At 48.0% G+C, this 25,404-nt stretch overlaps 1 protein-coding gene across 4 annotated transcripts in view; it reads right to left on the bottom strand.

The window, feature by feature from the left end:
* The window catches only part of PPP6R2 (protein phosphatase 6 regulatory subunit 2), an 86,157-nt gene extending 61,986 nt beyond the window's left edge, over positions 1 to 24,171 (bottom strand). For all 4 annotated transcript variants that reach the window (XM_027595623.2, XM_027595622.2, XM_027595621.2 and 1 more), the window contains exon 1: positions 23,958 to 24,171. The gene's annotated coding sequence lies outside the window, so the exon portion shown is untranslated. The remainder of the gene's footprint in view (positions 1 to 23,957) is intronic.
* Positions 24,172 to 25,404: the final 1,233 nt, after the last annotated feature.

The raw sequence follows: 25,404 nt of genomic DNA on the forward strand, positions 1-25,404 counted from the left end.
CACAGAAAAACAAATGACTAGTCTAGAACGGAGAGTGAAATATCTGAAATAAAATATACACTGGAGAGACTTAATAAAAAAAATTGGAAGACTAAAGAAAGTGTCATTGAACCTAAGACAGAAACTATCCAATCTGAAGAGGGAGAAAAAAGTTTGTTTTGTTTTTTTAGAAGGGGAGGAGAGAGGGAAAGAGAGAGAGACGGGCAGGCAGAGAAAAGGAGAATCTTAAGCAGGCTCTGCACCCAAAAAACGGTTTTTTAAAAATGAACAGAGCCGGGGGGCCCCTGGGTGGCTCAGTTGGTTAAGCATTCGACTCTTGATTCTACTCAGGTCATGATCTCAAGTTGTGAGACTCAGTGGGGAGTCCGCCTGGGGTTCTCTCTCTGCCCCGCCCCTCCCCCACTCATGCCTGTTCTCTTCCCCATTAAAAAAAAAATTAACAGCAAAAAGAAAGGAAGGAAGGAAGGAAAAAGAATAGAGCATCAGTGACCTGTGGGACTACCCTTGTAACTGGAAGTGGTTTCCCATACCTGTAACTGAAACCCCAAAGGAATATGAGACAAATAGAGCGTAAAAATACATGAAGAAACTACAGCCAAAATTTTTCCAAATTTTGTAAAAGAATCCCAAAAGAAAATACCTTACAAAAGTCTCACCCCAACCCTCTTCCTTCATCCTGCTCCCCTCCTCTCAATGTACCTATTTTTATTATTTTTCTGATTTATTGCTTCGCTGCAAATACATACTTTTATCATATCCTTTCGAACACTTCTTGTACAAAACTACATTCTATATCTTGGTTTTTTTTCCACAGAATACTTCCTGGGGCACCTGGGTGGTTCACAGACTCTGGATCTCAGCTCAGGCCATGACCTCGGGGTCTGGGATCAAGCCCATGTTGGGCTCCGCCTTCAGGAGGGACTTGGCTTGAGACTCTCTCTCCCTCTCCCTTTGCCCCTTTGCTCACAAGTCCCTGCCAAATAAATAAATCTTAAAAAAAAAAAAAGCCTCTTCCTTACTCCTTTCTTTTTTTCTTTTTTTAAGATTTTATTTATTTATTTGAGAGAGAGTGGCAGGGGGGCAGAGGGAGAGAGAATCTCAAGCGGACTCCATGCTGAGCCCCGAGCCTGATGCAGGGCTCAATCCCACGACCCTGAGATCACGACCAAAGCCATAATCAAGAGCTGGCTGCTCGGGCCGCCTGGGTGGCTCAGTCGGTTAAGCGACTGCCTTCGGCTCAGGTCACGATCCTGGAGTCCCGGGATTGAGTCCCAGGTCGGGCTCCCTGCTCAGCGGGGGGTCTGCTTCTCCTCTGACCCTCCTCCCTCTCGTGCTCTCTATCTCTCATTCTCTCTCTCTCTCAATGAATAAATAAAATCTTTAAAAAAAAAAAAAAGAGCTGGCTGCTCAACTGACTGAGCCAACCAGGGGCCCCCACCTTACTCCTTCCTTAAGTGAACATTTTTACTGATTTTAAATACAGTATAAAGGAAAGCACACAAATCATAAGTGAACAGCTCACTGAGTCTTCACAAAAATAAACCCATTCGGGTGCCTGGGTGGCTCAGTCAGTTAAGTGTCTGCCTTCGGCTCAGGTCATGATCCCAGGGTCCCTGGGACCAAGTCTCACATCGGGCTCCCTGCTCCGCGGGGAGTCTGCTTCTCCCTCTACCCTTCCCCCTGCTTGTGATCTCTCTCTCGCTCTCAAATAAATAAAATCTCAAAAAAACAAACAAAAAAACCACCATCCATGCAGCCATACCATCCAGTTCAAGAAAGTGGATTACCAGTACCCAGAAGTACCCCTCATGTCCCCAAAGGTGCCAACCACAGTCCTGATCTGAATTGTATCACCAAAGATTCACACTCCTGTGGTACTATACAGCACTCCTTTAGGTTGACTGACCCCTAGTGATGGACCGTGTTGTTTCAGTGTTTTGCTATTACAAATAATTCTGCAATGAACAGTCTTTTGCAAAGTCATTTCATATTTTTGCCAACATAGCTTTAAGACAGATTCCTAGATGTGGGATTGCTGGGTCAAAGGACAAATGCACATATAAGTCTCCAAGATACAAATCCTCCTCCAGAGGCATGGTACCATTTTGCATTTTTACTGGCAAGAAGACAGTTTCAACACAGCTTTGTCAAAAGAAAAATAGTTAAATTTTGGATTTCTGCCAATATGCAGGGTGATCAACTGTCCCAGTCTGCTAAGGACTGAGAGATTTCCCAAAACAGAGGACTTTCAGCGCTAAAACCAGGAAAAGTCCTGGGTAAACCAAGACTGTTGGCTACTCTACCAACATGGTGAGAAGTGGTATCTCCATATAGCTGTGGTTAGTATTTTTATTACAAAGAGCGGTAAGCACCTATTCAATTACATAAGGTCCATTTTTATTTATTTTCCATAATCTATTCCCATCTTTTCCCCATTTTTCTCTATCAGGTTATTTTCTTTTTCTTCTCCCATTTCTATGTTCTTTTAGTAGTTGCAGTAGTAATTGCTAACACCCAACATGGGGCTCAAACTCACAACCCTGAGATCAAGAGTAGCACACTCCTCTGGCTGAACCAGCCAGGCGCCCCTCTATGAATTCTTTTTTTAAGTTTTTATTTAAATTCCCAGTTAGTTAACATATGTGTTATAGTTTCAGGTGTAGAGTTTCTTTCAACTATTAGAGATAAAAGCTCTTTGCTATGACTAAAATTCAACATATTTTTCTATTGTCATTTGTCTTTTGACTTTGCTTATGGTGATTTTTGCAATGCAGTTTTCTGTTGTTAATATAATCAATTTTATCAGTCTTCCTTTTACTGTTTCTAGGTTCTGAGTCATAGTTAAAAAAGTTTTCCCCAGTCCTAAGTTATAAAGAAACTCACCTTTGTTTTCTTTTAGTACTCATATAGTTTAATTTTTTACACTATAATCTCTGATCTATTTGGAAGTAATTATTTCATTATTTATTTTGACTATACAAGAGTTAAAGAGAATAAAATACCCTAAGGTCTATGATAAACAAGACTATAATCAATGTATGAAACCTGTCTCCAGGAAAGGCATATGTCACATTTACCCCAAAACGCATCCCATGTGCTACCCACTCTGTACTGCTAGATTTTGTTTTTGTTTTCTTTAAACATTTTCTGTTCAGTTTAATACACTTGTCTGTAGGGTAATAAAGCCAAAGAGAAGCAATTCTCCCATTTTCCAACAGCTACTGGAGAAAGCCCTGTATGGAACTGGAGGTAAAATGAAAAAAAAATGTTTTAACACCTAAGGAGACATCACACACTAAGAATCAATCTATCTCGTCAGAGAACTAAACCAAAATCTGAAGGAAGAAAACTGCTATCTGGACAGACATCCCCAGGGTTTAATGAAATAAGGATAGTCACTCCCCTTCCCAAGGTCAAAGTTTCTTTTCACGTCTTTTTTTTTTTTTTTTTTAAGATTTTATTTATCTGACAGAGAGAGAGAGCACAAGCAGGGGAAGCAGCAGGCAGAGGGAGAAGCAGGCTTCCCGCTGAGCAGGGAGCCCGATGCGGGACTCGATCCCAGGACCCCAGGGGATCAGACCTGAGCCGAAGGCAGACGCTTAACCGACTGAGCCATCCAGGCGCCCCTCTTTTCACATCTTGACAGAGAAATAAAAGTTCTGAAATGAAATGGATATAAAATGGAAAGAGAATGTTTTAAAATCAGGTCTCCCGTGGATATTACATTAAAATCCATCAGATCACACCTGTTCAGTTCTCCTACCTAAAAAAAAGTTGTACCTAAATCTAATCACCCTGTCAATCTCTTTACTGGAAATATGAGAGAAAGGAACAAGTTAAACAATACAAAAGGAGGCAACTAGTGAAATCCAGAATGTGGGAGCTTACAGGACAAATAACCAAATTTCTCCAACAAACCAATGACACAGAAAGGGTAGGCAGCTCTAAGAATAAGGGATTTGAGAGACTCTTAACAGTGTGACACTTTAACTTCGGTTCAAACCAACCAACTATAGAAGGCACTTTTTAGGCTGAGTATGGACCTGAGATCAGCAGGCATGTAAAATGGCATGATTTCATGATTTCTAGAATTTGCTTTTAAATACACCAGGAAAAAAAAAAAGATTGGGAGTACAGACAGGCAAAGCAAGACTGTCAGAATGTGGTAACTACTGAAACTGCAGAGGCCAATGGCAGGCTGCCCCAAAATGGGCCACTTTGGCATAAAGATTATTTTGAGTTAAAAAGTCATCAAAACCCAGCAAATCCAGGAAAAGCTCTTTACCTCCCCTTCAACTGCCTAAGAAGAATTTAGATAGAGGAGCTCCTCCAAAAAGAGCTATCACCATAGATAACTACATCATACTATGAACTAGGTAAGGCCGACAGGGAGAAATAGAGCAAGCGCCTGTCTGATCCAGTCCTCTCCGCGTCCCCACTGTTCCTGAGTGGCAGCAAACATCTGTTTACTAAACATTTACTCTTTTTCACCTTCCTATGAATTGCATTCCTTCCCTTTGAAGTCCCAAAGCCCCGCCCCTCTCCTTAGTTCAGAATGACATGTATACTATGTTGCCTATCTTTGGAATTTCCATATCTGTTTGGATTCCCTATACATACAAAATTAAATTTTATTTTCTCCTGTTAATCAGTCTCATGTCAATTTGATTCTTAGTCTGGCTAGAAGGAGCTTGATGGGGACAGGACATTCTTGTTCCCAGACAAAGCTAAGTAAAGGGTATCTAGAGATTTGTTACCTAATTATCCTCTATCTGTGCATATGTGTAGGTGTGTAATTACCCATCAGAAAACTCTGCCTAGTGAGCCACATTCTAAGAGTCTTGGGGGACCTTAAAAGGAGATCACCAAATCTAAGGGAAGGACAACTAGTACCCTTGCTACCCAGACCAGTCTCTGCCAAATGCCGAAAGGTGGGACTTCCCCTGGATGTGGGAGGCCAGGTTCCACCAGCTTAAGATGGAGCATGTCTACCAGTCCCTGGAAACATGGTTGTTTGAAGGCTTTCTGGGACAAGTCACCCAGACTGGGTGGGGCTCCTTGGTGATTCAATCCTAGGAGGATTTTCATAGACCATCCCCAGGAAACAGACAGTGGAAGTGTCCGACAGCAGAGGAATGGGAGAGACATTACTTCATGAAAATAGGTAGTCAGGTTGTCTAATATTAAACTGATAGGAAACACACAGTACAGTTGATCTTAGCCAAAAGGCCGAGAAGCAATCAGGTTGTCTAACAGGAGACGACTCAGCGATGTCTTGCATGGTCACCTAATGGAGTATCCACAGGAGGTCCAAAGGTTAACAGAGCTGAGCTTCAGAGTCTGACCTTCTAAGGATGATATTCTCTTCTCCCTGAGGCAGGTAGAGGGCCGTGGGCATCTATCCTCAATCACATCCTCAGCCTTAAAAAGGAAGGAGCTGCTGACACCTGCCACGACCCGGGGGAGCCCTGAGGACACTGTGCTGAGTGAAATAAGCCAGACCCAGAAGGAAAAATCCTGTCTGGTTCCACTTCTAGGAGGCACCTGCAGTGGTCAGACCCAGGGGGACAGGAGAGTAGATGGTGGGGCCGGGGGCTGGGGACGGGGAAGGGTTGGGGGAGGAGATAGCGTGATAGGGACAGTTCCAGTTTGGGGAGACAGAAAAGTCTGGACACAGGCGGGGGTGACTGGTGCACAGCCGGGTGAATGTGCTTAGTGCCTCTGAAGTGCACACTTAAAAATTATTAAAATGTGTGCAAGACTGTTGAATCACAGATCTGTACTTCTGAAACAAATAATACAACATATGTTAAGAAAAAAAAAAAGAAGATAGCAGGAGGGGAAGAATGAAGGGGAGTAAGTCGGAGGGGGAGATGAACCATGAGAGACGATGGACTCTGAAAAACAAACTGAGGGTTCTAGAGGGGAGGGGGGGTGGGGGGATGGGTTAGCCTGGTGACGGGTATTAAAGAGGGCACGTTCTGCGTGGAGCCCTGGGTGTTATGCACAAACAATGAATCATGGAACACTACATCAAAAACTAATGATGTAATGTATGGTGATTAACATAACAATAAAAAATTAAAAAATTATTAAAATAAGTTTTGTGTTATATATAATTTACAATTAAAAAATTAAAATAATTTTAATTTGGGGGCCCCTTGGGGCGCCTGGGTGGCTCGGTTAGTTAGGCATCTGCCTTCGGCTCGGGTCATGGTCCCAGGGTCCTGGGATCGAGCCCTGCATCGGGTTCCCTGCTCTGCAAGGAGCCTGTTTTCTCCTCTCCCTTTGCCTCTCCCCCTGCTTGTGCTCCCTCTCACTATCTCTGTCCACTATCTGTCTCTATCAAATAAATAAATAAAATCTTTAAAAATAATTAAAAAAAAAAAAAAAGAAGAGGCCTTGGGCAAGTCAGTAGCCTCTCTCTGGGCCTTGGGCTCCTATCTATGAAGGGTGAGGTAACACCCTACCTGGTACACTGCCAGTGAGAATTAACAGAAGAAATCAACGTAAAGATCTTAGAACAACACCTGACACACCGAAAGGCCTTAGTCCCATGTTAGCTGCTGTGAGTTTTTATTGTTATTAACCTATGGAAGTAACTACAGAATTAAACAGCTATTAAGAGTTCAAAAACAGGGGCGCCTGGGTGGCTCAGTCATTAAGCATCTGCCTTCGGCTCAGGTCATGATCCCAGGGTCCTGGGATCGAGTCCCACATCGGGCTCCCTGCTCCTTTGGAGCCTGCTTCTCCCTCTGCCTCTCTCTCTCTGTCTGTCTCTCATGAATAAATAAATAAAATCTTTAAAAAAAAAAGTTCAAAAACAGGGGTGCCTGGGTGGCTCAGTCGTTAAGCATCTGCCTTCGGCTCAGGTCATGATCCCAGGGTCCTGGGATCGAACCCCGCATCAGGCTCCCTGCTCCAGATGGAGATCTCCACTCCCCCCTGCTTGTGTTCCCTCTCTCGCTGTGTCTCTCTCTGTCAAATAAATAAATAAAATCTTTAGAAAAAAAAGTTCAAAAAAGTTGTCTCTATGGAATAGAACTAGGGGAGGGGAAGGCTGCATGTAAGAACCGATCTTTTAATTAGAAGCCTCATATTTGTTACTTTGTTAATTAAAAATCCATTTCTTAAAAAAGCTCTATCAGAGAATAAGATATACAAATATATGGAAATAAACTTGACATTCTAGAGGACATTTCCTAGCACAATAAATAACTGGGGAAACAACAGAGAAAAAACGATCCCAACACAGGTGCCAGTGAGAGCTTCCCCGGACAGGGGGGTGTCTGGAGAGCAGAGACTGGGAGGGGCCCCGCAGGCTGATGAGGGAGCAGCTGCGGACAGCTGAGCCTCTCCTGCCTGCAGGTTTCTAGCTCCTGGCTCTGGTAGGTGTCCCCAGAAAAGGGGCCAAGAAGAAGTGGAGCCTGTTCCTGGAGAGTGAAGTGCGTGAGAGCTGCGGTCAGAGAAACAGGAGAGCACAGCCTATAGCTAATTCCAGATGCCAGGAGGGTGCAAAGGAATTTTTTAGAAAGGAAGCCAGCTCTATTCAGAAGTGAATCCCCTAACCTCACACTTGCAGAGCAGGAGTCGTCTTACAGTGGCTACAGGGCACGTGCCCCAGTCCCCAGATTTCCAGTTCTTTGGCCACGTCCCAACGCAAGGGCTGCAATGCAAAGGGCTGCAGGGGTGGGAAGGTGTTAAGGGGAAGGGAACTGCCAGACAGAGAAGACGGCAGGTGGAGAGAACGTCTGCAGCAGGACCACAGGGCTGACCACGGGAGCGGGGGCCAGGTCCATAGCAGACACAGGGCAAGGGGACACATCTGCCAGTATCTACAAGAAAAGCACGAAAACCCAAATTTTCTTAAATCCCCAAATCTTCAAATGTTAACAACAAATTTAAAATTTTTAACACCATGTGAGCCAACACTACAGAGAATAAGTGCATCTTCAGGCTGACGGTGTCTCTGCCGGAGAGCTAGCCTGCCTTCGTGCCCCCGCTGGCTCCAGCCTGGGAGCCACAAGGATGAGACGGGACCCACATAGAGGCAGTGTATCCACCTCACACCTGGCCTTCCGTGGAAAACTCAACAACTTGCAGTTAGCCTGAGTGCCACTAACCCCAACAGCAGCCTGCTTAGGTGGCTGCACACTCCTGGGGCTTCAAGCTCCCAAAAGCCCCCATTTCTCCCCCCAATGATGGAGCTCAGTCTCAGAAAGGTGACCCAACACATAGCCCCACCAGACACCTTGAACAAGAGCTGTCAGGCCTGAGCAGGTTCTCACCTTCTCCTGGTTTTCTCCAAGAGCTTCCTCCTGGCTGTTGAGTGTGATGAAGAGATGACTCAAAGGGAGAGCTGAAAACCTTCTGTCTACTCACTGCTAGTCGTCATGACCACTCTGCCTGGTTAAGGATGGAGCCTGCTGGCATTGTCAGCACACACCCTCCTCTTCCCTCCTGGAGACAAACACAGAGGCCCAAACAAAAAGCCCACCAGGGCGGCAGACCTGAGCATGGGGGGGTGGGGGTGGGGGCTCTCTGGCATGAAATCCAGTTTCCATCACTGACTAGTCTTGCAGTCCTGGGCATGTGCCCAGTGTGTGTGTGATGCAAGTAAAGATGGGACTCAGTGACAAGGAGCTATCATGATTGCCGCCACTTGGTCTAGGAAAGTGGCCAACACCAGAAGCCTCCCTGAGGCCCAGGGAGAAAAGGAGTCAACTACAGATTTTCCTCAACTTACAGTAAATGCCGAATACCTCGTGTAATGTACCGCCTACTGTCCTCAAGGTGAGGAACAGCACGGCTGTCAGGGTACCGGTTGTTGATCTCGCGATCGCGGGCTGACTGGGGACTGTGGCTGCTGCCCAGCGTCACGAGAGGATGGTGCCACATACTGCTAGCTGAGGGGAAAGATCCAAATTCAAAATTCCAAGTACAGTTTCTGCAGAATGCGTACCACTTTCACACCACCGTAAAGTTGAAAAATCAAACGCTGAAACCATTGTTAGATTGGGGTCTGCCTGTACGGGGAGCAGAGGCATACCACAGCAAGGGCCCAGTGTGCACCCGCCCACAACTAACACCAAACAGTGCCTGCACTGCATGTGTTCTCGGCACCGTACTCCTGGGAGAACCAGAACCAAGGGCGGGCAGGGCACACTCTGGGCCCGGATTCCTGGAAGGACAAGTAAGTGGAGACGTGCGGCTAAAAAGTGCTGCCAAACAGGCAGCATAAAATCCCAACAAGCACCAGGGCAGAAACCAGGGCAGTGGCCAGAGCGGAGTCCAAACAGAAGCACAAGACAACTAAGCCAAGGAACTCTGACTGCAGGCTGCACCTGCCAGGAGAAAGGAAAACAGCAGGAGCTGCTTTTATGGACATTTCACTGTTTGCAGGCACTGCATGAGCTCAGTACAACTAACTAACCACTAACCCCAGTTCACAGGTTAAAAAGCAGAGATCTCGATAAATACAGCACTGGCCAAGGCCACAGGTTAATAAATGTCAATTCAAAACTAGAACCCAGGGAGCCTGGGTGGCTCAGTTGGTTAAGCGACTGCATTAAGCTCAGGTCATGATCCTGGAGTCCCGGGATCGAGTCCCGCATTGGGCTCCCTGCTCGGCAGGGAGTCTGCTTCTCCCTCTGACCCTCTTCCCTCTCGTGCTCTCTCTCTCTCAAATAAATAAATAAATAAAATCTTAAAAAAAAAAAAAAAAACAAACTAGAACCCAGGTTGGCTGACAGCAAAGTCCATATTCTCAATCTCCACATGACACCAGATTCTGGCCCCGTCAATAAAGAAAAAAAGGAGGTATCAAAGGAGTTACAGAAAGGATTATGAAGATGGGGGGAGATGACATGAAGGTACTAACCAGGACTGAGCCACGAAAGGGACAGAGGAGGGTCTCAGAGACTCAAAGGGGAATGCGACCCTGAGGAGAGAAGGGCACGTCTCCAAAATGGAGCAGTCAACGGGTTTCTTTGTGGGGTGATAAATTATTCTGGAGTTACTGGTGCTGGCTGCCCTTGTGGATGTACTAAAAGCCACTGAACTGCATACATTAAAGGGTGATTCTATGGTATGTGAATTACATCTCACTGATGAAAGGGGCAGTCCGTGGGCTGGCAGGTGGCAGTTACATTCTTGAAAAGGAGCCCTGAAAGGCTTCAATGTTGCTAACAGCCCACAGACAGGGCACTGGGCACCCTCTACTCAGCAACAAATGAAGAGAATGAGACACACAGCCCCACCCTCAGGAGCCTGACCTCTAGCAGATCTTCAAGGTCTCCACCCAGAGAGGGTCCTACCTTTAAGCCTGAGGATGGAGCCACTGTTTCCCTGTGCCCTGGGGCATTCTATGGACAGGGATAAAAATACCAGCTTCCCAGGGTGGATAGCAGTGCTGACTGGGGCAAAGCTCAGTGCATGGAACCTGCCACAGGCACGGAGCACACCGGCCTGTGTGTGTTAACACCACGATGGTTACGAGCGGAGGACGTGCCCTGTACAAAGGCACTGAGCCATGGCGGCCGCATCTTGGCCCCGCATACAGATGCCTGGTCTGCGGTCAGCCCCTCCACTTACTGACCTGATTACAGTTCTTAAACTCTATGTCTCAGTCCCCCAACTACGCAGTACAGATGAGAATGGTATATCTCTCAGAGGACAATGTGAGTATCAAGCAAGATAATCTGTATGAAGTGCTCAAAACATGGCTGGCAAACTAAGTGCCCAATAAACGTCCGCAGTTATCATTAGTCAGGGAGCCAGGAGGTTGGTCAAAGGCTTCCATGAGGAAACCTGGCTTGAGTTCTACTCATTTTATTTATTTTTAAAGATTTTATTTATTTATGAGAGAGAGCGAGCGTGCAAACACACGTGCGAAGCAACGGGGAGGGGCAGAGGGAAAGGCAGCAACAGACTCTGCTGAGCGGGGAGCCCAATGCGGGGCTCCATCCCAGGACCCCGGGATCACGATCCCAGCTGAAGGCAGACGCTTAAACTGAGCACCCAGGCAACCCGTTTTACTCATTTTAAATTAATGACCAGGGGCGCCTGGGTGGCTCAGTTATTGGGCGTCTGCCTTTGGCTCGGGTCATGATCCCGGGATCCTGGGATCGAGCCCCCGCATCGGGCTCCTGCTCAGCGGGAAGCCTGCTTCTCCCTCTCCAGCTCCCCCTGCTTGTGTTCCCTCTCTTGCTGTGTCTCTCTATCAAATAAATAAAATCTTAAAAAAAAAAAAACAAAAGCTAATGACCAGACATCTCAAGTGAACATTAATATAGCATAGCCTTTGAACTCTAAGAAGTTTCCCTCTCTTAAGACAACTGAGACAAATTTTATTTATTTATTTTTAAAGATTTTATTTATTTATTTGACAGAGAGACACAGCGAGAGAGGGAACACAAGCAGGGGGAGTGGGAGAGGGAGAAGCAGGCTTCCTGCGGAGCAGGGAGCCCGATGCGGGGCTCGATCCCAGGACCCTGGGATCACGACCTGAGCCAAAGGCAGACGCCCAACGACTGAGCCACCCAGGTGCCCCTGAGACAAATTTTAGATGGGCGCTAATTCTATATAGCTCCTTGCACCCAGAAGTCAGGTCAAAAAGAGGGAAAAAAAAGGAAGTGAAATCCACCTGCCCATCCTGTGACCCCTCTGACCTGCTGTAACCACCAGGGGGCAGCAGAGGACAGGTGCCGTTTTCAGAGCCAGCTTCCAGTCCTGCCCTCTAGGAACCCTGGGACAGTGTGTGGAGAAGCCCTATCCAGCCTCCCTGAGGCTGACAGAAGCCTGGAGAGAGCCCTAAAGACCCAGCCAAGGCCCCAGCCACATGGGAAGCCAGGCGGACAAGAGGAGCAGAGAGGAGCCATGCCAGGCAAGCCCGGCCCAGCCCAAACTGGGCTCAACCCACAGACTCATGAGCAAAAAGAAAGATTGCTATTTTAAGTCACTAATCATTGGGGTGCTCTGTAACAAAGCAATACGTAACTACCATAACAACCATTTTATTCCTTCTACTCTCTCAACTCTCCAATAACCTTACCCCTTAATTCATAAAAAAACGCCAAAGGTCTCAAGAGGGAATTCTCCCATCTTCCCTCTATCAAATCTACCAACCCAAATCACCACATCCACTGCTTTCCTTCCCATTACAGTGGCGAAAAGGGTCCTTGCTCCCACCAAAGGCCAGTCCCTCCACCCATGCTCTGGACCCCACCCTTCGCACTCTCCCAAGATTGCTCCTCTGGTGTCTCCAGACCCTTGCCCTCCACTAGCATATTCCTGTCACTGTGCATGCACACAGGCACACACACCCCCTGCCCCACAGACAACATTTTCTCCAATCCCTGTTCACAAGCAATGCTTCCTGAAAGAACTACTGTCCCCAACCCCTCTCCTCCCATCTGGCCTCTCTCCCCAGCATGCCACCAAACTACTTTTGTCAAGGAAGCCAATGACCACCAAGGACCACCTCTCAGCCCTTCCCTCACTCTACACCCCACAGCTTGCCACCAGACTCTTAAGTACCAGCCTCTCTTAGCCTCCTTGACGCCATACTCTCCTAGTCTCCTCCAGCACCCAGAGCTACTCCAGGTCAGCTTCTATTTCCTGTGCTCACCTCCACAGTGGGCACACCCCAATGTTTACCCTGGTCTCCCTCGTCTTCCCCTGTCAGGCATGTATAACGCAGGGTTTAAAAGTGCAGGTCTGGGATGCCTGGGTGGCTCAGTCAGTTAAACATATGCCTTCAAGTCATGATCCTGGAGTCCTGGGATCGAGCCCTATGCTGGGCTCCCTGCTCAGCAGGGAGTCTGCTTCATCCTCTGCCTCTACCCCTCCCCCTGCTAATGCTTGCATTCATGCTCTCTAACAAATAAAATCTTTTAAAAATTGAAAAAAAAAAAAGCCTGAAAGTTCTAGCTCCAGCTCATATCAGACTAATCTTCTTACCACTAATAATAAACTGTACAAAATATAAAAAACAGCTCTTTGAAGGTGTTGGGGAACAACCAGAAACATGAAGAACCTGGAGGAAACACAATTACTGGAAGGAGAACGAACTCTGAGCTCCACACTGAAACGGCTTCTGACCTGACGGCACTTCCCAGCTCTCTCAGAACACGAGGCGACAGTACTAGATGACTGCAGGCTTAGCTGTCTTACTACAGGAGGAACAGAGGTCAGAGTTCAAGGCTATTGGAATGGCTAAAACTGGGCGACTGCCTTCGGCTCAGGTCATGGTCCCAGGGTCCTGGGATCGAGTCCCGCATCGGGCTCCCGGCTCCACAGGGAGCCTGCTTCTCCCTCTGACTCTCTCCCCTCTCATGCTGTCTCTCTCTCTCTCAAATAAATAAATAAAATCTTAAAAAAAAAAAAAAGAATGGCTGAAACTGAAAGGGAAAATCCCGTAAGTCTGCATAAAATTCCTCCCAAATCCTTGGCTGACTCCTAAACTGCACATGGTAGGAGGAGACACCAACAAATCAAGCAAAAAAAAAAAAAAGTCAAACTCATAGAAACAGAGTAGAAAGTGGCTGCCAGGGGCCAGGTGCAGGGGAGACGGGAAGGCTGGTCGAGGGTCCACACTCTGAGCTTGGAGACGAGTGAGGCCTGAGGGTGTGGTATGAAGCGTGGTGACTATGGCAGCTGACACTGTATGGAGTAGCTGGGATCTGCTGAGAGAGCACAACCTACATGTAAACACACACACACACACACACGAATACGGGAGGTGACAGATGCGATGATTAACCAGATAGGGAGAGTCCTCTCACAATGCATACATATATCAAATCATCATAATGTACTTTAAATAACTTATTAATTTTGTCAATTTTATGTCAATAAAGCTGAAAAACACCAAGGAGAAAGCAACTGTTGTGAGGAGAAAGAGCTAAGCAAGATGTCAGCAGCTGTCCAATCCTGGGGAGACAGAATTTGGAGTTTCAGTTCTGCCAAATTAGAAAGGTTTTCCATTAAAAACCTAGACAGGCCACACCTTAGAGGAATAAAAACCATGTTCCAGAACTGAAAGGTTATGTCTCAAAACTTAGAGCAAAAACAAAAGATCCACCCTACAGGCTACATGCTTCTATAGGATCAAGATGATCTCCCAAAAATTTAACAGTCTGCCTTCACAAAACTCAACACTTTATAGGAAAATAACCCAAAACAGAGTCTCTAGAATGTACCACCCATAATGTTCATTATAGAATTAAAAATTACTAGACATGCAAGGCAGAAAAATGTGACCCATGATCAAGAGAAAAAACAATCTACAGGACCCACAAATGACCATATGTTGGAATTGGCAGATGAGAACTTCAAAACAGCAATTATAAATACATTAAAAGATTTGGGGAAAACATCAGAAGGAATGAAGAAGAAAAGAATATTAGCAGAGAAATGCAAACTTGACAAAAAAAAACAAAAGGAAGTTCTAGAACTGAAAAATACAGTATCTGAAATTAAAATGTTACTGGGTGGAATTAACACAATGAACACAAAAAAGACAACAGTGACTGTGAAAACAGAATAGAAAACACACAAATGTAAACACAGAGACAAAGAAATATTAAAAATAGAAACATATTCAACCTATGGGAGGATGTCAATCTAAAAATAAGTATCACTGAAGTCCCCAGGAGGAGAGGGAAAGGTTTTGGCCATTGCCTCTCAGTATTTGAGAGGCAATGGCCAAAAACCTTCCAAAGTTGATTAAATATACCAACACACAGATTCAAGGAACTAAGTAAATCCCTAAAAGGAAAAATACAAAAGCACTACACCTAGAAAATTATAGTTAAATTGAAAGAGAAAAAATTTTAATAAAAAGGAAAGTATTTATAATAAGAAGTAGGGGCCCCTGGGTGGCTCAGTTAGTTGGGTGTCCGACTCTTGATTTTGACTCAGGTCATGATCTCAGGGTTGTGGGGTGGAGCTCCACATCGGGCTCCATGCTCAGCGGGGAGTCTGCTTGAGATTCTCTCTCCCTCTCCCTCTGCCCCCCACACTCCACACACACACATGCACACTCTTTCTCTAAAAATAAATAAATAAATCTTAAAATATAATAAAACACCTCAAACACAGTAGGAAGAAAGGTTAAGAATGATACCTGACTTCTCATCAGAAATAACAGATGCTAAAAAACAATGGCATGAATTCTTAAAAGTGCTGAAAGAAAAAAAAGCTATCAACCCAGAGGTCTATGTTCGGCAAAAATATCCTTCAAAACCAGAGGATAAAGACCTTTTCATCTTCACTACAGAGAACAGACAGGGTCACCAACGGGGAGGTGGATGAGTGGATGGGGAAAATAGGGGATGAGGGTTAGAGAGTACACTCATCATGATGAAATAAAATAAAATAAAATGATAAAAAAATAAAGACCTTTCCAGACAAACAAAAGCTGAGGGACTCTGTCCCCAGCACACTCAAAATATAAGAAATGCTGAAGGAAGTGCTTCAGGCTGAAGAAAAATGATCCTATAGAGAAAACTAATCTTCAAAAAGGAACGAACAACTTCCCAACTCATCTAAGGGCTGGTATTACAAACCAATGATATCATATAAAAGAAAGTCATACGTAAATCTCTCTTATAAATATAACAACAAACAACCCTCAACAAAACCACGAGCATATCAAATCTAGCCACATATAGAAAGCATTACACACTACACCGAGAACTTATCCTAAGACTGTAAAGCTGCTTTAACAACTGAAAATCCATTAACACACCATATTGATAGGATAAAGGACAGAAATCAAATAATCTCAGTAGATGCAGAAATAGCATTTGACAAAATCCAACACCCTTTCATAATTAAAAAAGAAAAAATATGGGGCGCCTCGGTGCCTCAGTCATTGGGCGTCTGCCTTCCGCTCAGGTCATGATCCCAGGGTCCTGGGTTCGAGCCCCACATCGGGCTCCCTGCTCCGCGGGGAAGCCTGCTTCTCCCCTCTGCGCTCCCCCTGCTTGTGTTCCCTCTCTCGCTGTCTCTCTCTCTGTCAAATAAATAAATGAAACTTAAAAAAAAAGAAAAAAGGGCCCTGAATTTCATTTAAAAAAAAGAAAAAATATTCCACAAAATAGGACTAGAAAGCAACTTCCTCAACCACTGAAGGCCCAGTATCACCACTTCCCTTCAATACTGTATTAGAGGTTCTAGCCAGTATAATAAAGCAAGAAAGAGAAATAAAAGGCATTAGAACTGCACAGGAAAAGTAAAACTGTCTTCCTTCAAGATGATATGATTATATAGGTAGAAAAATCCAAAGGAATATACAAACCCTCTTCCCTCTCGTGCTATCTCTCATTCTCTCTCTCTCAAATAAATAAAATCTAAAAAAGGAATATACAAACCTACTATGAGAACTGATAAATGAATTGAGCAAAGTTGCAGGATACATGATCAGTATACATAAACCAATTATTTTTGTATATTACAACAAATAACTTTAAAAAATAGAAAATGGGGAGCGCCTGGGTGGCTCAGTCAGTTGAGCATCTGCCTCTGGCTCAGGTCATGATCTCAGGGTCCTGGGATCAAGCCCCACATTGGGCTCCCTGCTCAGCGGGGAGTCTACTTCTCCCTCTCCCTCTGCCCCTCCCCACCCCCCGCTCATACTCTCTCAAATAAATAAGTAAAATCTTTAACAAAAAATAGAAAAAAAACTCTTGGGCGCCTGGGTGGCTCAGTTGGTTAAGCGACTGCCTTCAGCTCAGGTCATGATCCCGGGGTCCTGGGATCGAGTCCCACATCGGGCTCCTGGCTCGGCGGGGAGCCTGCTTTTCCCTCTGACCTTCTCCCCTCTCATGCCCTCTCTCTAATAAATAAATAATCTTTAAAAAAAAACTTTTACAAGAAAAAGGGGGGGGTGCCTGGGGGGCACAGTTGGTTAAGTGTCCAACTCTTGGTGTCAGCTCAGGTCATGATCTCAGGATTATGAGATGGAGCCCCACATCGGGCTCCATGCTCAGTGCGGAGTTTGCTTGAGAGTCTCTCTTCCTCTCCCTGCTCTTCCCGTTTGTGCACTTGTGCTCGCTCTCAAATACATTTTAAAAAAAGAAAAAGCAGGGCGCCTGGGTGGCTCAGTCGGTTAAGCATCTGCCTTTGACTCAGGTCAAGATCCCAGGGTCCTGGGATCAAGCCCCACGTCAGGTTCTCTGCTCAGCGGGGAGCCTGCTTCTCCCTCTGCCTGCAGCTCCCCCTCCTTGTGCGCTTGCACGCACACGCTCTCTCTTAAATAAATAAAATCTTAAAGAAAAAGTGTCTGTCTTCACAACACTGGTGCAGGCAAAATTCTGTTAGGATACATAATAAACATAAAAAAATATACTGACAGGACAACTGGCTGGCTCAGCTGGAGAAGCATGTGATTCTCAATCTCAGGGTTGTGAGTTTGAGCCCCACACGGGGTGCAGAGATTACTAAAAATAATAATAAATTTTAAAAATATATATATTGACATATTTTTTTTACTTCACCCAAGTTAAAATTTTCTGTTCATCAAAAAACACCATTAAGAAAAAACAGGCAAGAGGTACCTGGCTGGTTCAATCAGTAGAGCATATGACTCTTGATCTTGGGATCATGAATTCAAGCCCCATGTTGTATGCAGAGATTACTCTTAAAAAAGTAAATAAAATTGGGGCGCCTGGGTGGCTCAGTCGGTTAAGCACCTGCCTTCAGCTGGGATCATGATCCCGGGGTCCTGGGATCAAGCCCCACATAACACTCTCTGCTCTGCAGGGAGTCTGCTTCTCCCTCTGCCCCACCCCCCATTCATGCTTGTGCTGTCTCTGAAATAACTAAAATCCTTTTTAAAAAGCAAATAAGGGTGCCTGGGTGGCTCAGTTGGTTGGGCGACTGCCTTCGGCTCAGGTCATGATCCTGGAGTCCTGGGATCAAGTCCCGCATCGGGCTCCCTGCTCAGCAGGGAGTCTGCTTCTCCCTCTGACCCTCTTCCCTCTCGTGCTATCTCTCTTTCTCTCTCTCTCAAATAAAAATAAATAAAAATCTTAAAAAAAAAAGATTAAAAAAAACTTTAAAAAAAAAAAGCAAATAAAATTCTAAAAAAAGAAAAAAATAGGCAAACCATAAAATAGAAAAAAATATTCACTCCTTGCACACAAATACACAAACACACATCATAAAGGACTCATAATCAGCATATATATATGTATATTTTAACTCTTAAAATGAACAATAGGGGCGCCTGGGTGGCTCAGTCGTTAAGCATATGCCTTCAGCTCAGGTCATGATCCCAGGGTCCCGGGATCGAGCCCTGCATCAGGCTCCAGCCCTGCATCAGGCTCCCTGCTCCGCGGGAAGCCTGCTTCTCCCACTCCCCCTGCTTGTGTTCCCTCTCTCGCTGTCTCTCTTATCAAATAAATAAAAATTTTAAAAAAAATGAACAATAAACCAACAATGCGGGGCACCTGGGTGGCTGTCAGTTGGCCGCCGGACTCTTGGATTTTAGCTTGGGTCATGATCTCAGGGTCATGGGATCAGCCCAAGGACTCTGCATTCAGCATGTCAGCTTGAGGTTCTCTCCTCCCTCTGCCCCTCCCCCCGCTACAGCATGCTCTCTAATAAAAATCTTTTAAAAAACAAACAATCCAATAAAGAGTGGATTAAAAACCTGACACCTCACAAGAAAAATGTAAGGGCCAGTTAGCATATAAAAAGTTGTCCAGGGGCGCCTGGGTGGCTCAGTCGGTGGGCGACTGCCTTCGGCTCAGGTCATGATCCTGGAGTCCCCGGGATCGAGTCCCGCATCGGGCTCCCTGCTCAGCGGGGAGTCTGCTTCTCCTCTGACCCTCTCTCAAATAGATAAATAAAATCTTTTAAAAAAATAAAAAGTTGTCCACCAGGGGGCAACTGGGGGGCTCAGTAGTTAAGCATCTGACTCTTGATTTCTGCTCAGGTCAGCTCAGGTCAGCTCAGGTCATGATCTCGAGGTTGGGAGATCGAGCCCCATGACAGGCTCAGAGTCTGCTTGTCCCTCTCCCTCCTCTTCTGCCCCCCCCCCCACCATGCTTGCGAGCGCACACACGTGTTTTCTCTCTAAAATAAATAAAATCTTTAAAGCGTTCACCAAAAATAAAACAAAACAGTTTTCATCATCATTATCTATCAGAAAAATGCAAATTAGGGGTGCCTGGGTGACTCAGTCATTGGGCGTCTGCCTTCGGCTCAGGTCATGATCCCAGGGTCCTGGGATCGAGCCCCGCATCGGGCTCCCTGCAATACGGGAAGCCTGCTTCTCCCTCTCCCACTCCCCCCCTGCTTGTGTTCCCTCTCTTGCTGTGTCTCTGTCAAATAAATAAATAAAATCTTTAAAAAAAATGCAAATTAAAACCACAGTGAGATATCACTACTACCTGAATAGCTAAAATTAAAAAGACTGACAATTCCAAGGGCTGGCATGGATACGGAAAAACTGGAACTCTCATACATTACTGGTGGGAGTGTAAAGTGGCACCAGTTTGGAAAATAGTTTGGCAGTTTCTAAAAAAGTTAAACATATATCTATACTATGACCCAGCAATTCCACTCCTAAATATTTACCCAAAAAAAAAAAAAAAAATATCCACAAGACTTGCATAAGAATCTTGACTTTAGGGGCGCCTGGGTGGCTCAGTTGGTTGGGCGACTGCCTTCGGCTCAGGTCATGATCCTGGAGTCCCGGGATCAAGTCCCGCATCGGGCTCCCTGCTCGGAGGGGAGTCTGCTTCTCCCTCTGACCCTCTTCCCTCTCGTGCTGTCTCTCACTCTCTCTCTCTCTAATAAATAAATAAAATCTTTAAAAAACAAAAAAAGAATCTTGACTTTAGTCATAATAGCCAAAAAAGTAAAAGCAACCCAAATATCCATCAATAGGAAAAGAAATATTTTCATGCAAATGAATACTACTCAAATAAAAAGCAAAAAATACACATACAAGTATTTTTTTTTTAAGATTTTGTTTATTTATTTGATAGAGAGCACACACCAGCAGGAGGAGGGGCAGAGGGAGAAGCAGATACCCGCTGAGGGGGAAACCTGATGTGGGAATCCATCCCAGGATCCTGAGACCATGACCTGAGCTGAAGGGAGAGACGCTTAACCGACTGAGCCACCCAGGCGCCCCCAGATACAAGCATTTAAATCAATAAATCTCAAGGGGCACCTGACTGGCTCAATCAGTGGAGTGTGAAACTCTTGATCACAGAGTCGTGAGTTAGTGCCCCATGGTGGACACTGGAGATTACTTAAAAAGTAAATAAATAAATCTCAAAAGCATTACCCTGAGGAAAAGACGGACACATAACAGCATATACTTCATGAATTTGTTTATATGAAGTTGGAGGACCTACAAAATCAATCCGTAATGACAGAAATCAGAACAATGGTCACTTCAGGATTTGAAGGCTGGTTGTAGTAACTGAAAAAGGACACAAGGGAACTTTTAGGGATGACAGAAATGTTCTGTATCTTGACATAAGTGATGTACACACTGGTGTATACATTTGTCAAAATTCATCAAACATATTTAAGATCTGTACATTTCATTGGGTGTAAAATATTCTTCAATAATTTCTAGTGGAATATTTTTAAGATTTTATTTGAGAGAGTGCAGAAAGAGAGAGAGAGAGAGAGAGCACACAAGCAACGGGGGTAGGCAGAGGCAGAGGGAGAAGCAGACTCCCTGCTGAGCAGGAAGCCCAACTCAGGGCTCGATCCCAAAACCGGGGATCCCAACCTGAGCCCAAGGCAGACATTTAACTGACTGAGCCGCCCAGACGCCCTGTAATATTTTTAAAGAAATAAAAGACTAAAAAAATAAACAAAAGGCTGCACATTCTGTGTTAAAAAGAAGGCTGCTTGCTGTACACAGATGGGACATGATTTCCAAGAAAACGATGGCTGAGGATGCTTGAGGAATGGGGTGAGAACGAGACTGACTCCACAATACCTACTTTGGTACCTTCCGAATTTTACTCTTGAGTTCAGATTACCCTGTGCCTGAGCCACCCACAGAAGGTGAGAGTGAAAAGCACGAGCTCTAGAGTCTGACCACCTCAGCTGAGTCTTGGGTCTCCCATTTATTTATTGTGACATTGGATACATTCCTTAATTTGTGCCTCGGTGTCTTCATGTGAATATTAATAGGAATATCAAAAGTAACTACCTCATTAAGTCGTTTTAAAAAGTAAATGCTTAGGAGGCAGACGGGGAGAAGGGTGGGAAAAAAAGTAAATGCTTACTGGTTTAGGTGTCAAAATACAAAATTTAGCACTGGTTTTCACTCTGGTTTATAGAAAATTCTGCACAAGTCATGTACCTCCTTTCGTCAAAATGTGTGTTATATCTCACAAAGATACAGGGATAATAAAAGGTAAAGCACTTTGTTTAAAATAAATAAATAAGATGGTATATGTGATGCACTTTAAAAAGTGCCTGGGCTTGTTTTTCTAAATAAAGCTTTATTGGAACACAGACGTATACACACAAAAATGCCTGGTACATAATCAGCTACCATTATTATTCAAAAATTTTAAACAGTATTTTCAAAGTTAGCCTTTTCCTTAACCAAAAGAAAAAGGAAGGGGGGGGCTTTAGTCAGCTGTCTGAGATGTAAATCCTGAGTCAATCATCTATTTGTTGTATACCTGCTTTTTCATCTGTAAAATGGGTGATAGTAGTTCCTATACCCTAGAGTTCCTGTGAGGATTAAATAACTCGTATAAAGCATTTTAGGCTGCAGCACACAATAAATGGTCAATATGTTGTGCTGTGTGTCTGTGTAAATATACTGCCATTACCAAGCCTTTAAACATCACCCCTGTGCTGAGGTCCCGTTTACCTGCATCCTGAGCTCTCCTCTGGGCTCCAGGTTCTTCTGCCAGGTATCTTCTTGCTAATGACCCTTGGGTGTGTCAGACTTCTCCCACTACTTTGAACCAAGAGAAAACCTTACTTTCCACCTCCAACCTAGAATAACGCCCTGCTCCTGCCAGCACCCCACCCTGCTTCCCCAGCTCAGTAAACAGTGCCAGTCCACCCATCTGTGCCACCAAGAGGCCAGAAATCACCCTGAGCCCTCTCCACGCATCTGCGAGTCCCACAGCTCTGCCTCCAAACACCGAAGTAGACCTGCAAGGTCTAAACCACAACTACGCCCACACACCAACACCACCTCTCCCCCATCCCCGGTCCCGCACGGCTCAGGCTCACGGCCGGCAAGGAAAAGCCTGACTCCGGCGACGGCCCTCTCTGGCGCCCGTCCATCTCCCCCTGGCCACGTGCTCGTCTCGTCTGGGTTCCTGCCGAAGATCCAGCAGCGGGCCGCGGCCTGTGCGTGCTCTCGCCTGGGAGACCCTGCCCACCCCCCAGCTCTCCTCTTAGCTGACTGCTTCTCACCTTCCAGAGCCCAGCTGACGGGAGTCAGAAAGTCCAAGATGGAAGAGAACCCAGAAAGCAAGCAACGTGAAGAGGTAAGAGCTGAGAGTGTCCGCGAGGCCACAGGAGCCGGTGACAGCAGGCTGGAGAAGGCCACGGCGGCAAGGCAGGTGGGCAGAGCGACCGAAGGGGGAGGGGTGCAGCGAGGCAGGGAGGCACGGGAGGGACCGAGCGCGGTCAGTAACTGGTGGGCGACGCAGACAGGCCCCCAGACAGCACGCGGCAGGCTGGGCGGGTGCGGAAGACGTGCCGGCGACGGCTCAGGGAACCGCGGCAGGGGGCCGGCGAAGGGCACGGGGGGAGGCGGAGCGGATGGGGCGGGAGGGAGGCGTGGGGCACTGGGGGGAGCAGGCCACGGGGGGCGACAGGCCGGAGAAGGGAAGCTACGCGGGCGGCAGACAGAGGGGCAGCGACGACCGGGCGCTGGGGAGGGGGAGTCCCGCGGCAACAGGTGCGCAGCGCTGCCCCGTGGGCCAGGGCCCCCCACGGGCGGGGGGAGGGAAGGAGCCGTCGGAGGGGCGCGGGGACACGGACACACGCGGCAGACAGGCGAGGAGCGCACCCCCGACGGGGGCGCAGGTGGACCGTGCCTCGGGGACACGGAGTGGGGGAGGCGAGGGGGAGACGTGGGGGTGGCTGGGGCGAGCACCGTGGGGGGGGGCACCGTGGGGCGAGCACCGTGGGGGGGACACCGTGGGGCGAGCACCGTGGGGGGGGACACCGTGGGGGGGGGACACCGTGGGGCGAGCACCGTGGGGGGGGACACCGTGGAGGGGGACACCGTGGGGGGGACACCGTGGGGCGAGCACCGTGGGGGGGGGACACCGTGGGGCGAGCACCGTGGGGGGGGACACAGTGGGGGGGGGAACACCGTGGGGCGAGCACCGTGGGGGGGGACACCGTGGGGGGGGACACCGTGGGGCGAGCACCGTGGGGGGGGACACCGTGGAGGGGGACACCATGGGGCGAGCACCGTGGGGGGGACACCGTGGGGGGGGACACCGTGGGGCGAGCACCGTGGGGGGGGACACCGTGGGGGGGGACACCGTGGGGGGGGACACCGTGGGGGGGACACCGGAGGGGGACACCGTGGGGCGAGCACCGTGGGGGGGACACCGTGGGGGGGGACACCGTGGGGCGAGCACCGTGGGGGGGACACCGTGGGGCGAGCACCGTGGGGGGGGACACCGTGGGGCGAGCACCGTGGGGGGGACACCGTGGGGGGGACACCGTGGGGGGGGGACACCGTGGGGCGAGCACCGTGGGGGGGACACCGTGGGGGGGGACACCGTGGGGCGAGCACCGTGGGGGGGGACACCGTGGGGGGGGACACCGTTGGGGGGGCAGTGCGGTGGGGGCCACGGACGGGGTGAACACTGACGGGGCGGACAGACACTGGTGCGCCAACAGCGGGGCGGTCACGGCGGGGGCAGCGGCGGGCGCGGCCGGGTCGGCGGGCCGGGCTGTGAAGAGCCGCGGCGGGCGGCCGCACTCACCTGCCCCGCGGGCCGGGCGTCGCGGCGGCTCCTCGGAGGCCCGGGTGGAGGCCAGGGCGCTGGCGGAGGCGAAGCCCGGGCGACCTGGGGCTATCCGCACGCACATGGGCCCGGCCGGGCGCGGCGCCCACGGACACGGCGCCCACGGACACGGCGCGGGCCGGCCAGCGGCTCGGGACCGGCTCAGGCCGCGGGCGGCGCTAGGGTCGCTCCAAAATGGCGGCGGCGGCGGGAGCGCGCGCGCACGCACGCCGGGGGCGGTGTCTGGCGCGGGGGCGCGCGCGCCGGGGCGGGGCCGAACCTTGGGGGCGGGGCGGCGGCGGCGGCGGCCTTCTCCTGTCACTTTTTCCTCTGAAGTACTACCAAATTTCTGTACAAGCTTAATTAACTTCTTTTGGGATAATGCCATGTCAGCAACAGAACAAGCCCTCCAGAGGCCTGAAATGATCTGCGGGTCACACACCTGGGACAGGGGTCTCCCCGTTTTCTGCCGGCTTCCTCTGCTTGAAGCCTTCCCCCACTGGATGCTCCCTGAACTCCTTGGCACCTGCGGTGGGCACGGCCATGGCAAGCGTGAACGGTCACCTGTGTGCCATGCGCAGGTCCCTCTGCGTCCTGTTTCCTACCTGGACGGGGAGCCACCAGACTCACTCTTTTTTCCAGGTGCCCCACGGGTGCTTGATTGTTTTGCACATTGAATTGTGTGCCCAGTTAATTCAATCAAACTAATCTCTAAAATGAGATTTATTGGGCGCCTGGGTGGCTCAGTCGGTGAAGCTCTGCCTTCGGCTCAGGTCCTGATCCCAGGGTCCTGGGATCGAGTCCCGCATCGGGCTCCCTGCTCCGCGGGAAGTCTGCTTCTCCCTCTGACCCTCCCCCTGCTCATGCCCTCTCTCTGTCTCACTCTTCCTCTCAAATAAAATCTTTTTAAAAATAATAATAAAATAAAGTACAATGAGATTTATTATTTCAGGAGTCAGCGTGAAGAGCGGGGAAATGTTGGAAATGGAAATCGAACACCTAAGGAGTATCTAGCACGAGCTGCATCCCCTCCAAATTCACCGTGCGCTCGGAAAAAGTGGATCCGGGCCGTTGCTATGCCAAACTCTATCAGCAGAGGGTGCAGGAGAGACGCTGCGGGAGAAGGGGCTCATTCTGGGGCTCGCTCCGCAGGTAGCAGGCACCACCTCCAGGTTCGGTCTTCCCTGCGGCCAGTTGCTGCGGACGGCAGCTTCTCCAGCACCCCCTTGGGGGCTATAGAGCAGAATGTCTCTGGTGAGACATCTGCCCCTGAACACTTTCCCCCAGCATCCGCAGGGCAGATATCTAGCAAGTTCTGTAGGGTCAACTTCCAGGAATTAGGGGTTAAAAAAAAGATCCGTTGGAACCTGGGAGGCTCAGTGGGTTGAGCATCTGACTCTTGGTTTGGGCTCGGGTGGTGATCTGG

The sequence above is a fragment of the Zalophus californianus genome, chromosome 9, assembly GCF_009762305.2.
Source record: "Zalophus californianus isolate mZalCal1 chromosome 9, mZalCal1.pri.v2, whole genome shotgun sequence".
NCBI lineage: Eukaryota > Metazoa > Chordata > Mammalia > Carnivora > Otariidae > Zalophus > Zalophus californianus.